The sequence below is a fragment of the Amblyomma mixtum genome, chromosome 3, assembly GCF_055824585.1.
Source record: "Amblyomma mixtum isolate Tamu chromosome 3, ASM5582458v1, whole genome shotgun sequence".
NCBI lineage: Eukaryota > Metazoa > Arthropoda > Arachnida > Ixodida > Ixodidae > Amblyomma > Amblyomma mixtum.
This window is the reverse complement of record NC_143014.1, coordinates 167,824,412-167,839,699: the sequence shown is the minus strand read 5'-3', so window position 1 is coordinate 167,839,699 and position 15,288 is coordinate 167,824,412. Positions and strand designations below refer to the sequence as shown.

Below are 15,288 nucleotides of genomic sequence, written 5' to 3'. Positions count from 1 at the left end.
TTCGCGCCTCGCTCGCGCCGGCGCCGGAAGTGGCTCGCTGGTTTGCGGTCGGTGTAACCAACATCCGGTACGGCCCTTCTCGCAGTTTTCTTCGCTGAGCTGAGCGCGAGTACCAGCGACAGGCCATCGAGTTGAGTATGTTTTCTGACGCTTGTCGCGGCGTGGCGCTGGGCGCGAAGGTGTTGTGCTCCTGCGCCTCGGATGTGTCCATGGAGATGAGCCTTAACAGTTTGCCCCGCTCAGACCGGAGCGTTCAGAGCTTGGTTTGAAAGTGCAGAGAACCATCGTGCACAATGGTAGCGTCGCACACCACACAGGCACGGAGCACTGTATTTAACCATTTCTAACTATGTATAACTTAACTCCGGCATCGCAGGATGGCCCTCGTACCTTCTGGAACCCATCTAAGGCCCCGGTATACAGCATGTGCAACTCTAAAATACGCAACACTTGTTCCCCCTTCAATGGTGCAGGTTTATATCTGACGTCAATGAACTGACAGCCAAATGCGGAATGCCCAACTATTCCGCCCACTAATGCTACACCATGAAGCAGCGCATTCTGGCAACTCGCTGGGCTTCGTCGAGTCACTAACGGCGTACCCACTTAATGCACGACAGTAGGAACCGCAAAACCGCGCAATCGCCAAGGGAGAGCTGTGACAGACCGCAGCATAGGAACAGGGGAGGGGGAGACACTGCTTATGTCAGTGGTTGGCGGTCAAGTGGGCTCGTTTCGGTGCACAACGCAGCAGCGCAGACCGTTGAGCTCATTAGTGAGCGCTTACCGAAATCGTAAACAGAGCTAAACAGGCGCACGACCGAGCGGGCGCATGTGTTTACAAAACGTTCCACCGGGAAGGCCACGCCGGTGCAGCACCGGAAAGACCGGGCACCCGCCCTGGGACGCCCTGATCGCGACGCCTGCGCGGTGTACGTGCAGGCACCGAGCCTGCCCGCGAGCAAAGCGCGGAACAAACAGGGCCTGCGAATGCAAACAATCCGTTCGCGGGGAGATTAACACGCGCGCCGGCCGGCAGATCCGAAACGACGGATGCGTAAGAGAGAAGCCGAAAGGGCAGCCGGCCAAGCCGGTTCAGGCGGCGGGTATGATCACGATTCAGTCACCTCCACAAATGCGAGGTCCAATACACGAGTTTTATGAACCTGTCGGTTTCACGGTGACAGCCGAGTTAATTTCTCCGGGCTGAACGACAACGCACATGCACTAACCAAAGTTTCGCGCGCATGCCTTCCGTCCAATTATGTGTGCACCGTCAATGAAATGTGGCAGTAGCCCCTTTCCATGGTGCGCCAACTGTGATCACGTAGCAGAAGAGGGCATGGTAGCGGGTGCACGCAAGAGGGCGAGGACGCGTAGCCCAACTATCACCAAGTGATCGCGGACGCGCGCACGAGTGCGACTAGGACAAAAGGTGCACCGTCGCCCCTCGCTGAGGTTCCCTACCACGAACCGAATCTGAAGGTGTAGCCGCCTATAGCTTGAACAGGCAGTCGCGCGCCATTCCTCCAGCCAATCAAGTTCAGCGAAATGGAAAAGCCAGGAGCTCCGAGCGACCGCCACGTGGGGCCCGACAGTGGAGGGAAGCTGGCACTCTAAAGGCTCTGCAAAGCGGCCGCTCTGCTTTGCAGCGAAATCTAATAACGCGCTGGCGGCGAAACGCATTCTCGCAGGGGCTCGGGCGCAACGACATCATCGCTCTGCGGAAGGGGTTACGCGAGACGGCAAGGGAAGAGAGAAAGGAGAAAAAAAGAACCGGTGAAAGCAGACGCGCGGAGAGAACGCGGCGGCAAACTTTTCCCCTCAAGTTCACGCTGATGGAGCGCTGGCGGCAGAAAAGGAGCCACGCGCACACTTGTTGATAGTTAACTTTTCTCCCCAGCTGCCCAGAGAGCCTTCGCGATGGCTTGATTTCCTCGAGAGGCAGCCATGCGAGCGACGGCGCGCGGAAATGACGCTTCCGCCAGACGGAAGCGTCGATGGAGTTTCCCTCCGGGCAGGCTGCTCGGCGCGGCGACGGCCAGGGGCTGCCCCTCTCCCCACGTCCCAAACCCGCGGGGCGACGAGACTCGAGCGCTACTACAGGGCTATAGGAGTGGAGAATCTGAGTGCTTCGTAGATGAGGCAATGCTACGGGGCCTTGCGCTTGCGTTGGCCCCCATACACCATGCATATAGGCCGTATAACGCACGCAACGATGAAGGCGCTCGCGGCGCGCTCATAGCTTCCATATTCAGAGCGAGCGACGGAAAAAGTGCAACTGCACTCACCGAAACGAGACTGGCCCGCTGCAGACCAATGCAGTTATCGCGCAATACATGGCGGCCTTCGCTCATGCTCGTTTTACATGGACGACACAGGGAGCAATATTCACTGTGTGGCAGCGACTCCTACGCGACTGTGAGGGCCAGTTGCGCTCGTGAGGTCCGATTTCTGAGCGGAGGCAGGCCTGGGTATATACTCGGCTTGGACCGACGGAATCCGGCACGGAAGGCACGAACAGAGATGATAAGGTTTTTAAATACATCATTCCTCCCTCCGCACGCGGGGGCGTGCACGTCTGGCTGCCGACGCGCCGGTTTCTGGTTCCGAATAAACCAGGTCCGCGCGAGGGTTTATAGTAGTCGGGCTTTAACCGACGCATCAGGGAAGTGGTCATAGGCCGACTGCAGGGCCGTAAAGGTCGTTGCGGGACGCCAAGGTGGGGTGTACGACAGAACGCAAAAACCGTCGATGTTGTGGAGTACCGGCGGGGTAGGCCTGAGTGGCCCGAGTCATCTCACCCTAAGCTCAGTTCTTGGTCTGTGGCCCGGTCAGCCCTGCCTTGAACACTTCCTCCTTTGTAAGTGCGGAGCAAGCAAGGGAGGAAATAAGTGCGCGGTTGGTTGGTTGGAAGCACGGGTGGGTCCCCTCGGAGGCGTTAGGTCATGGCGCTGAGGGGCCGGAGGGCCGATAGTCTGACGATCTAAGCCTCTCCTGGCAGGATCCCACCACGCATAGTACTTCCGGTGTCTGCAAAACCGCGAAAAGCTCTCGACGGCTAGTAGCCGTGTTAGGTTTTCTTGTCTCCGACGGTAGGATCCCGTTGCGTTCGGTGGGTGGTCGGGCATCCTTTCAGTGGGGGCCGCACCAATGGGCAGTCTTGGCGCCCTCCCTGTCTTGGCCAGGCAGGCCAGTAATGGAGTTAAGACAGATTGCATTATCAGAGCAAAAAACTCGCTGCCCCCATTCCCGTCCAAATTACCATAACCCGTTTCCTGACAATCCCATCCCTAGAGCCCATCCTTACCGCTACTTCCCAAGGGAAGATCAGGGGAGACTCCCCGGGCCCGCTCCCCCGGCTGTGGGTCGCTATAGAAGCTCAGCTCCACCCCCCCCCCCCCCCCCTTTATTTTATCTCTCCACCTTCGGATGGAAAAACTTCAGATTGCCCTAGGGCTCCCTCAAGTATTTCAGAATTGGTTTAAGCCTGTTGTATGTACTATGTGGTGCAGGCAGGGGCTGTTATCTTTTTTTCTTTTCGGTTGCCACAACCTTTTGAATGCCCCTGTTGAATGTGCTCGGGTGGGTTTCTAAATTGTCGGCACTTCGAAACCACACCAAAGATGCGGACTGTGTTGTGAGGTAAGAGGAAACAGCCTAACAGTACAAGAGGCATATTAAATACTCTGCTCTGCAGCGTGCTTTTATGTACTTACATCATTGCCGCATTTTTTTTTCTTTATATGCCGTTTCTTTTTACAGGTCGTATATACCCTTTTCCGCATGGGCAGCGACGACTAACCTGCTAGTCCAACCAACCCACAACTTTGCACATCCTTTTACCAGGCGCGCGCCACTGTTGTGAGTTTACCGGCGAACAGCGCTCTAGAACTTTCGGCGAGAAGATTCACGCAGCGCAGCGCAAGGCGAATCCGTTCGCCCAATATGTATAAGCACGCAAGAGAGGCTGGAACCTCTAATGTTCCAATGCCCTCGATGTCCCAAAGAGTACTTTCCGGGCCGGTGCCGAGTACATACTGCAAGCGAGTGCACGGGCATCGTAGAACTAATAAACCAGTCTTTTTTAATAAAGTAGGAATCATTCATTAGCATCCACCATATCGCAGCCTTACGACTACAAAGAAAAACTACACAGCCTTCACAAAAACTTGGCAGTTGAAGAAAAATTAGTCCGCCTTGGAGGCTTGTTTGCCCAAAACACAATACACTCGTTTATAAGTCTTTCTCACGACAGAAACTTGAGCCGCAAAGCGGCTTCACAGAACGGTGTGCGACCAGCTGCAGACGCCCACACATGAAGAAGAGCAATACAGCCCGAAGACAAATGGGCCTGGCACAACCAGCTCGCCAGGTCGACGGCTTCAGCCAAAACATTCACCGCCGCCTCGGCGTCGATCGCCCCTCACGTACAAGCGCTCGCGTTGCGAAAAACCAGCATTGCGAGACGCGACCCGAGGTCAGCTATCGCGGTACCGTTACTGCGGGATTAGAAGCGCTGCCCGCAGCACTGCAAACTGCGAAGCGAAGGTCATCGGCGGGCGCGATTGTTTCACTCCGATTGCTGCGGAATAATCAGGCTTACACGGAACCGTGTGCGCCTATTGTGCGCCGACCGGGCCAGCGGGCGAGGAACTGCGCTCGACAATAGAAAGGATGGGCTCGATCGGGGGGGTATTACACAGCTAACCCGCAAGAACCGAGCCAAGACTCGTTTCGCTCTTGACGGCGATACTTCAGGCTGTCCGCGCAGAGAGCGCTGAAGCCGTTCAATCTACGTCGTTGGCTGCCAGAGCCGGGAAAGACGGAGCGCGCTTAAACGTTTCGACGAAGAGCAGCGGGAAGAATTGCTTGGGTTTTCGCCGTTATTTCCGACGCCCGACTTCGGGCCAACATCCTCCTCGTCGGCCAGCGTTGAAAGCTTGGTTTATGGGGTTTAACGCCCCAAAGCGACTCAGTCTATGAGGGACGCCGTAGTGGAGGGCTCCGGAAATTTCGACCGGCCCACGGCCAACAATGCCGACGCCGGCCTTTAAATGCCCTGCGAGAACGCGATAATTTCAGTTGATTCGGTGACTTGATGACGCTGCAGTACCATGCTCTTTATGTTTGCGAAACCTTGCGGAAACCACGAATGCTTCAAAACTGGCAGCAGAAATAACTTTAAAAAAAAAACGCGCTACGCAATAGCATATATGGTGGCCGCTGCGCTGGCCAGAACAGTATTTGAAGGAAGAAAAAAACTTTAATGGTAAAAAGACTGCGGGCGGCGGCAGGGGAAGGGACGTGAGGGTATATTTCTATATTGCTCACCTTTGCTAAAAAGGACATGAGTAATCGGAAGAGGCAACGACGCTTTATCCGGTGAACTGATAGAGGTGTTCCACATCCCTAAAAAGGGGTCGATATGTCAGCAGTCCTTGGGCAAAACTACTGTAGCGAGTACGGTTTTTTTGCTCAGACAGGTAATATATCTGATGAATTTTGTTGTTTGCGTGCAAACTGTCATGAGTGCCTGCGGTTTTTTTTTGTTTTTTTTTGTGAATGGAAAAAACGACCTAATGCGTGTGTGAGAGCGGTCAGTAAAACCACATGAGAGAGCGCTCGTAACGTGCACTATTTGTTTCGCCCGAAGGAACGTAAAAACCTCGATAGCTTTCTTTCTCATTACAGGCGTTTCGCGAGCTTCCTGCAAACGTTAAGCATCTCGTTTCCAAGGGTGAGTTTTCTTTATCATTTATTTTCAGTTAGTTGCTGAGATGTGCTCATCACTGAAAGGATACCGATGTAAACCAGCGATTCTGCAATAATGGCAGATGGAGCACCAGAACGCAGCGTAAGTGGATGACCGCGTAAGACCGGCGAGACTAAATGCGTACAACACCGAAAACCAGCGTGAACTGTCGGATGCCTCTCAGCGTGGCAGCTTCTAGCATATCTGTTCATATTTCTTGGCACCGCGACCTGAGCAGTGCCCGAAAGCCTGAAAAGGTTGGTTGGTTTATGGGGTTTAACGTCCCAAAGCGACTAAGGCTATGAGAGACGCCGTAGCGGAGGGCTCCGGAAATTTCGACCACCTGGGGTTCTTTAACGTGCACTGACATCGCACAGTACACGGGCCTCGAATTTCTCCTCCAAAGAAATTCAACCGCCGCGGCCGGGATCGAACCCGCGTCTTTCGGGCCAGCAGCCGAGCACCATAGCCACTGAGCCACCGCGGCGGCTTAGAAAGCCTGAAAAGGCGTCGCGCTAAGCTATATAATGGGCAAGCATATGCACTCGCTCCCTGCAACTGACTTCGCCCTTCGCTCTCGCTTTACGCCTGGCTGTTTCTGTCGTGAGCCATACGTGCTACAAAAGTAAACGATACACGCGCCCTTGTGAAAGTTCCTAGGCGCTTTTTTCTAATCATACAGCGCGCGAGACACGACATTCGTAGCCACTCTCGTGCTGTTCAGTTGAAAGAATGCGTCACCAATTGGGCCAACATCCTACCATAACGGAGTTGAGAGCAACATCTATGCACCAACACGGTAAGTTTCGAAATTTATAATACCCTGGACGCCAGCGCAGTTTGGTCAGGGTACTCGCGGTCCGTTAATAATTCTTGTCTGCTGTCACGCGTGCGATCAGCCGCGCGTATTTTTCGGCAGTTTCCATCCGTCCATGCCGAATGGTCCTCGGCTGTGACTATTTTCTTGTTTCCCAAGTAGCTTCACTATCACGGCCTTTATTTCGTTCGCGTTCCCGGTCGGCGCGATCAGCTGCCATAAAATGCCGGGCACGGCGCGCGCTTGAGCCGATCTGGAGGCGAGTAACTGCCCAAAAGCTTCCGCAGCCGCCAAACAAAGTTGCGGGTAATTACACTTCACCAAAGGGAGACCGCACGAGGTTCCATCAAGCGAGCGCCTGCAATTCGAGAGCCAAAAACTGGTAGAGGCCAGGAATGACGAAGCCTATCAGCGCGACGTCGCGAAAGAGAGAACACAAATGCATTTGTTTTCCGTCGACAGGAGGCGTCGCCGAACAGCGGGACCACTGCGGCCCACAAAGCCAGCAGCCGCGCTCTCGGTGCAGTGAAACGAGCGGGCCACGCGATGGTCGAAAGGCGGCCGGCTGCCAGGCACTCTGGCCGCGACGTCCCAGCGAAGACCGATGGTTCGCCGCGCACTCGCACGCAGGCCGCCCCGCACAAAACAACGCACGAAGCGGCCCTCATTGCGCCAGCCTGTCGTGTCGTGCCGCGCTCGCGCAAAATGATTGCCCCGTATAAAGCGCCCTGATGGCGAAAACGCGTACCGCTCCGCTGCTTCCACAGAGGGCGCAGCCGAGTTATCTTCCCTGTTTGAACGCGCACAAGCAGCTCTGCATACCTTAGTCGCTGGCTTTTACGAAGTGCGGCTCAACTCTAAAGTCGAATAGTTTCCAAAAATCAAACGTTTGAAGCTCGGGACGGAATATGACGAAAAATAAAGCGGCGCCGCCTGGCGCACACAAACTAAACATGTGCGCCAGGCATACGGCCAACCCGTCATCACCGAGAGACGTCCCTTCGTTGTCCTGACTGACGACCCGGATTGCTGCGTTCGGGATTTAAAGGTTCACTCACGAGGAATCTGAACTCGTCTTTTTGCCGCGGGAACTCGATATACACGTTCCGAGCATTCTTAGAAACTGCGAATTATTGCCCTGTGCGTCAAATTTCGCTAATTTAAATCGGATTAACGTCCGGCTCCCACCTTTTTTTTTTTTTTAATTTCCCGCAGACGGTGGGAAGAGTCGACCAACGCATGTACTGCCTTTCAAGCAGTGGCGTGGCGGCTTTGCTCTCGCTTTTATTTTGTTTTTTAGGTTTCCGTGAATAAATAGATCCATTCAGAGACTACACAGCTGCAGATTAGGCCCTGGGAAATAAAAATACGCGTGGGCTCTTTGCTTTCGCCGATCGCTACGTATCACTCCGCCAATGGCAGAGCGGCAAGCCGACACGGGACTGGTTGAAAAGTTAGTCGACTCCTCCCACCGTCTGCAGGGAATTAAAAAAAAAAAGGCGGGAGCCGGGACGTTTAATCGGATTTAAATTAGGGAAATCGGCCGCAGAGGGCAATAACTCAAAGTTTATAAGAACGCTCGGAACGTGTAGATCGAGTTCCAGTGGTAAAAATGCGAGTCGAGATTCCTCTTCAGTGTACCGTTAAAGCGACACCATTCCGTTTCGTCTTCAATGTAAACAAGGCTACAGCGTGGGAGCCGAAACGCGAATTTATGCACCAACGCTTGTGGCGCCACCTTCAGGCCCACACTTTACTCACACCCGCACGTCTTGCCCTCCTCCACCCCAGAGCGTACTCGCCGGCCTGCCGCTTATATGACAGCCCAAGAGCCGAGTGCGTTCACATACTATTCTCCTGCCCAGCGTGTACACTTGCCCCCTGCCTCTTGGCACCTAAACAGTCCGCAGCAGTAGGAGGCTGCTTTGTCCAGCACCGAGCCGAATATCCAACTTCGGCTGGTGACCTGGGCAGATGACGTCGCGACTAGGCACGGCCTGGACGCCACAATCGGCAGCCTGAAGGCTGCCCACAATGTTGCTGCATAATTTTGTTTCTACTAGGCCTTCTAATAAAAACTTTTCCCCCTAAAACCACCTTTTTGGTCGGTACCGCTCTATTTTTTTGCCATCGACCAGTGTCCGTGCTTGAAGGGCATGCAGCGTGGCTCGCCGAAACTCTAACGCAACGAAAACAACGCGTAGAGGGGTGAACGCCTTCGGAATTCGTCAACCGTTTCCGAGCAACCCCGTCCCCACGAAAACAACGCCAGTGCAGATACCGCCGCCGCATGCCTATCACGAACGTCTCCGCCGGATACCCGCCACACCCAATCCGAAGCGCCGCAATCTCGTTCCGGGCCGCGACGGTGAACGCGTCTGTCTTTATCACGCCGCTTTTGTCCCTCGGCGGACAAAGGGGGCGACATATTCTCCCCAGTGAATGCTTGTTGACGCGCGCGCAGGACGGAGCACTCGGACCGTGAGCGGAACTGCGAGAGAGCCGCTTCTCCGGTCGCCAGAGCATTTCCATCCGAGCCGCGGCAACGGCCGGCAGCCCCTATCTCCGGCACCAGCCGCGGTTGACGCGCTATGAAAGGACGAAGGCCTCCTCTCGGCACACGCACAGCGTCACGTTTTGCAGTCGCGCCCGGCAGGCGCAACTCGTCGATGCGAATGCCGCAGGGTGCACGCGCAGAAAGGTCAGTCCCGCCTCTCCCCCTCCTCCCCCCGTTCAGGGAGATTTGACCGTCGGCGCACAGCTACCCTCCAGCAGCCTGGATGACTCTGGGTAAACAAACGACGGACGCCCATTCACGCACCAGCGTCACCGACGCTCTTGAGCATTATTAATCTTGTCGCCTACTCGCACCGCCGCTGCCAAATTTGTCCCGACGTGACTCTGGCGCGAGTCGCCGGCCCTTGACAGAGGGCACGTACGGCGCGGACAGAAATAAACGGAGCGCGACGCGCAAGAAAAAACTGCGGGTCAGCACCGCCTAGCCGATCCGGGCGAAAGCTCAAAATCGCCACGCGCATGCGCACGCCCCCAACCGGCGCGACCCTCTCATTGCTCCGCATGCCTCGCATTCGACGGCTTCTATGCCGTCTTGCAAAATTTTAGCGCGAAAAACAAGGACAGAAAGAGTAGACGACACGAGCGCTCGTGTCGTCTACTCTTTCTGTCCTTGTTTTTCGCGCTAAAATTTTGCAAGATGTATGTTAACCAACTCGCCCAATCTGCAGTATTGTTAAATTACATTTCTATGCCGTGCTGGTGATGATTATCGGATGGTGGCGCCTTGTGCAGCAAGCGGGCATTTCGGAAGCACACAGACAACTGTTTTGACAAGGCAGAGCCTGCGGGGACGGCTCGACCATTAAGCCACTTCGTCAGAGAGAGCTGGAGGCGGGTTTACACCGCAATTAACCTGCGTGTTCGAACTTCTGTTGCCTCTGGCACTCATCTGCGTCTCGCTAGAAAACCAAGCGCGCGCGAAACACTCCGCGTACGGCCGCAGTTTCGTGTTAATTTACTACAGTTATCATGTATGATTCACCTTGCCCCTGCCAGGCGCCGACGCAGGACCAATGCATGCACCCTGTCTGTCTCTCATGAAGCACACTGGCCCCTTTACTGGAACCTGCCCTTATCTCCTTAGCTTATCGTCACAGAGACAGCCCGCTGCGTATCGCGCTGATATGTGCGGAGCAAGACTGGAGTAATCACCTTGCGTGCACCTTCGGATCTTAGGCGTGACTATAAGCAGCCGCTGTCTCCCTTCCTCACGTGAATACCGCAGCAGCGGTGCGTCACTGTTGCGTGCCGCGCGTATGAAATTCGGCGTATACGTTCCCGTACGCGCCCACTAATCAGAGAATGCGCCGCGACACACCATGCAGCGATCGTAACTCCTCTCTCCCAGCTATGTTACTTCAATGCTACCGGTTATATTTAGACATCGGTCGGTTTTACAGTATACGCGTTGCAACCCAGCAGCAGCATCCAGCACCTTTGGGAGCAGTCACTATCCGTGTGACGCTGGATCGCGCCGCTGCAAGGAGCGCCAGATTCCTCGTATTTCAAGCTGAACAACTAGACCAGATTCCAGTGCAGGAGCAATGTGCTGCAGGACAGACATACAGGCACGTGCATTGCCGCTGCACCGGCGCCTCGTAGGAGAAAAGGCGAAAATCAACGGTAACTATATTAAACGAAGCCGAAATGGCGGCGGTAGATCGAGTGTTTTGAGCACGTTTGGTGAATAGCGAGACGCTACATGAGTCCGACAGGCAAAGAAAGTTCGAAGCATGCTGGGCTATTTGCGGTGGAAACGCGCCTACACCTGTCTCAGACGAAGCGGCATAAATGGTAGCGTCTCTCCCGCAGGCTCTGAGGCACCAAGGCAGCACATATGAATTCCGAAATACCCGCTCGCAACAGAAAGCGCAACTATCCGACCGTGTCGGCAATTAATCATAACTGTGTCGGCAATTAATAATAAACGAGCAAATGATAGTTGAATACGCGAAGAGATATGACCCGCTGCGCTCCAGAGAGCAAGAGAAAAAGTGACGGCAGAAAACCAAGTTCTTAGCACATACCCCTGCGAAGAACGCTCGAGTGGGCAAAGCAAATCGGATCACACTGAATGAGGAAGGGCGCTCGTTTTCTTCAAGTTTTATCACGTGCTACCACTCATCTCGACGACGAAGCTATCTTGTCGATCATTGCTTCAACCAAGGCATTGGAAGTCAAAGCAGCGAGCTTAGTGGTGCTAGACCTATCGTAGGAAAACTACTACGCTGCGCTGGATTCTCCAGAACCGTGCTTTGCGGAGGAGAGCGCCGCATAATCGAGGCTCGGACGTCCAGGCTTCTTCTCATAGTCGAGCTTCATTCACTGCGTAGTCTACGAAGTGCAGTCGGGAGGGAGCCCGCCTCGTCTGTGCGAAGACGACACCAAACGGACGCGCCTGCAGCAGCAAACAGGAAACGGAAGGAAAAAAAAAGCAGAAAAGGCCGCATCATTTTCCACGGGCACCAAGACAAAAAGAAAGCCGCGGCGCAGATCGAGAACACGCCAGACGTCTACCTTTACGGGAGCCGGTGCGCCCGTCCCACCGCGACGAAGACGATCCTGCCCATATTTGTGGGCGCCGTGCCGGGGGAAACGTCGCACGCCCAGTTTCCCAAGCTCGCGGCTGCTGCCACGCGATACACGGTCGTCGCCAGCTCGCCTTCCTTTCTCCCCCAGGTAGCTTCGGTTTCCCCTTGCGTCGCCATCGCCACGAGAAAACAAGAAAAAAAAAAAGCGCGTGCAACTGCTTTGGTTTCACGGTCAGTGCAGCCAAGTGCAGGTTGGTGCCGGCTGCACAAGAGGGCCGCGCCAGAGCTGTTTTCCCGCAATATTCGATGCGCAACAGAAAACGAAGCACGGCGACGACTTGGAAACGTTCCAGCACTTCCTGAGAAGGGAGGTCGAAACGCACCAGCGGAGCGCCACCGACCGACACGCCCGCATGTGATCGTTACGATCGAAGCAGCACCATGTTACGAGACAGCTGCCGCATCAGCAGCCGAAGATGTGCGCTTCTTCGCTGCTTACACAAACCTAAGGCAAACGGGTATCATATTCGCAGATATCCGCTGCAGACTTAAGGCAATTAGGAGCTGCGGGAAGCGCGTGGGTATAAGCTTCCAAACTGCAGGCATGGAGTCGACACGATGCTCCGAAAGGGGTGCAAAACGAAGCTTCTTCGGCAGAGGAGGAGACAAAGCCGGTGCCACGGTGGAGAGGGAAAACATAATTGAAAATTGGTTTTTGAGGAAAGGAAATGGCGCAAACACCAATTTTCAATTTTTTCCCTTTGGGGACGTGGGCAGAGGAGCACGCTCATCTTCCCTTAAGCGACAGATCAGCTTTAGGTAGCTTACACGCTTGAAAAAAAAAAAAAGGCTGAAAACTCCGGCGGGGCCACATGCGGCTCCACGAATTGCATAATAACTATCCATGCGATACGAGGTAATCAGCAAAAAAGGAAACAAAAGTTTCGCAGACGCCCCGAAAATTGCTGAAGATGAATAAGGCATCAGTATTTCGAGGTCAGTTTTTTTCCCGTGGAAACCGCTATTAAATTCAAATACCGCCTTGGTCCCGATCCACTGTTTTCACAGTGGACATGCAGAGCTGTGGCCGATGGGCACACGCTGTTCCCGAGAGTTTGCGCTCAACGAGCAGCTTGCCACAAAGCAAGTGAAACGAGCTGGCAATCAAGCAACCATGGAGTATGCACACATAAAAATAAAAAATAATACTTTCTATGGCCCATTGTGACTATGTCGTAGCACGCAACGCCCGCCAACAAAGTTGACGGTAGGGTTCGATCCGTCGTCCAGCTTAGAAAATACGCTTTACTATTTTCAACAAGTATAAAGACAGATGACAACCTGCCAGTCGAGATGTGTACCTCGCTCGCACTTTGTGCACCGAGAAGGCCTTCCCGCATGCATGCCACCCGACACGAGCAACGCCCGGAGCAGTAGCTCAGCTACGAACTCAGTGGAAGGATCAAACGACGGTAGTAGGTAATAACAATCAAGTCGTTCTGGCGCAAAGTTCCACGCAAGTTCCTCGGAAATTGCGAATTCTGCTCACAAACTGCACTGAACATGACGTCAAGACTATGTACCAAAGCATGTGACCGTAACGGCCAGTTTGACGTGCTATCGACAAGCAAAAAAAAAAAAATCACTGAGGACAAGAAATTACCACAAGCTGCAAGCATAAACTGCAGATAGCGGCATTAGGCCAAAACAGGTTAGTGCATGCAGTCCAGGTCATATCTTCCGTTCGCCTTTCACACTTCGCACTGCTTCCCCGCATTCTAACTTCGGTTATGAGAACATTCAGTTTGGAGGACCAGGTATTTTAAAGAAATCAAGCCTCTTGCTCGGCGTGGTGTACATGGTAATTACGATATCAGATAACGGTACTGGATTACGGTGTCGGTATTACGGAACAACTTGTTCTCCGGTAAAGCAAGAGCAGTTCTCGTCCAGTACAGTATTACGTTTGACTACAGCTGAAATCAGTACACAGAAGTCGCAAAGCCGATAACGTCATCGCCGCTCGATACGACAGGCAATCTTATTCCCGGCACGATCAAAAGAGCCGTCTGATCGACTGCGTGCGCTCCTAGATAACCGCCGCCGCCGGCGGAAAAAAAAGATGAAGAGACAAAGACACAGCGCCTCGCTAAAGGCTAAAAAGGGAACCGAAGCGGGAAACATACTCGATAGCTACCTTCGAAAAGTGAGGCTCAAACATGGCATCCCTAACTTGAACCAAAAAAACTGCTTTTCAGGAAAACTTTGCTGTTTCGTCGCTAAATCACTTCCCGAAGAAGACCGCGTCCCGGGCAAGCTGCAAGACGAGGTCGACCGAAAGTAAACCAAATGGAGAAATACCAAGCGCCCCATTGCGCTCAACGACCACCACTGTTTCCACCACACGCATATTCATGGGGACAGGCTGGTTGAACTGGCGGAAACAAACGAGAATGGTAGCGCCACAAGAAGCCAGGTTGAGGGTGCCACCTCGCGAAAAGGCACTCGCCGAAAAACTAAAAAATTGGTGACGTTTAAGCGTGGTTAGGCCAAATGAGAATTAGGTGCGCTAGAACTTCGGTTTCGGTTCGAGGCTGGGTTTTCAAGGTGAAGCTGCGTCGACAAAGATCGGCGAAATCGGACTTAAGCTCCGCCTTAAGGGTATGGGGCACGATAGCTTCAAGGGTTTTTTTTTTTTGTTTTATTCGAGCTGTTTGCCATCAGGCATAATGAAAAAGGAAAGAAAGTTATAAAAAGGAGTGCAAACAAGCCTCGCTTAAAAAGCGGCAAAAGTTCGTGATATAGCGATTATCTAGAGTCCACTTGGTATAGAATGCCCATACATGCGGAATTGGTCATTATTCATAGGTCGAGGGGAGTTCTCATTCCATTTCTGGCGCAGTGGTGAATCGATTAGACGATCCGCCACTGCCCAGCGATGGCAGGTGCTGCTACCGGAACAAGTTGCTCTTCCCGAGCAACACTTGGTTATGCTTGGTCTCACTGCGAGACCACGCCTCAGACAAGCAAACGCACAACGGCTAAATGCGGGAAATGGCCATCATCGCGCTAGTGCACGAAGAACTGACCCAACTCGTTTTGTCCTCTCTTGTGCACGTCTGTGCAACAAAAAACTGCTCCGTCTGACCCAAGGTCAGCTGCATGGCCGCTCGATCTCCCCGTATCGGCGGCATCAGTTCGAGGCAACGCGGTGATAAGATGCGAGCTGCTCCATGTCCATTTTGGTGGCCATTAATTACGCTGTTTGCGAATTCACGTAAACAACGACGACAAAAAGTCTACCTATGAACAGGTTCATCTCCCGTCTTTTTTTTTCGTCGTCGCCGGCGCGCTACGTTCGATAGCAAAATGAACTAACGTGCTATTGGGGCCATTAATTATTGCATCGGCATTATTAGACGCATTAAAGCGCGATCTTATGTCCCCACCTATGGTGTGACAAGGCAGCCTGATAAGTTCGGGCAGACCAAGAGCTCTGTCAGCCGCAGCCATTCTTGTGGCCTTTAAATGATGCCCCCGACTCGCCGAAGAAACGCTCAGCGGTGCAGTTGCGCCCTGGAACGCCCGCACATCCATGCGCCATTTTA

The 15,288-nt window shown here is 53.6% G+C and overlaps 2 protein-coding genes across 5 annotated transcripts in view; one reads left to right on the top strand and one right to left on the bottom strand.

The window, feature by feature from the left end:
- Positions 1-15,288, bottom strand: part of LOC149352634 (guanine nucleotide exchange factor VAV2-like) — a 197,644-nt gene that overhangs the window by 175,540 nt on the left and 6,816 nt on the right. The gene's annotated exons all lie outside the window — the stretch shown is intronic.
- Positions 8,970-15,288, top strand: part of LOC149352632 (uncharacterized) — an 87,416-nt gene continuing 81,097 nt past the window's right edge. The window contains exon 1 of the mRNA XM_089581834.1: positions 8,970-9,273. The gene's annotated coding sequence lies outside the window, so the exon portion shown is untranslated. The remainder of the gene's footprint in view (positions 9,274-15,288) is intronic.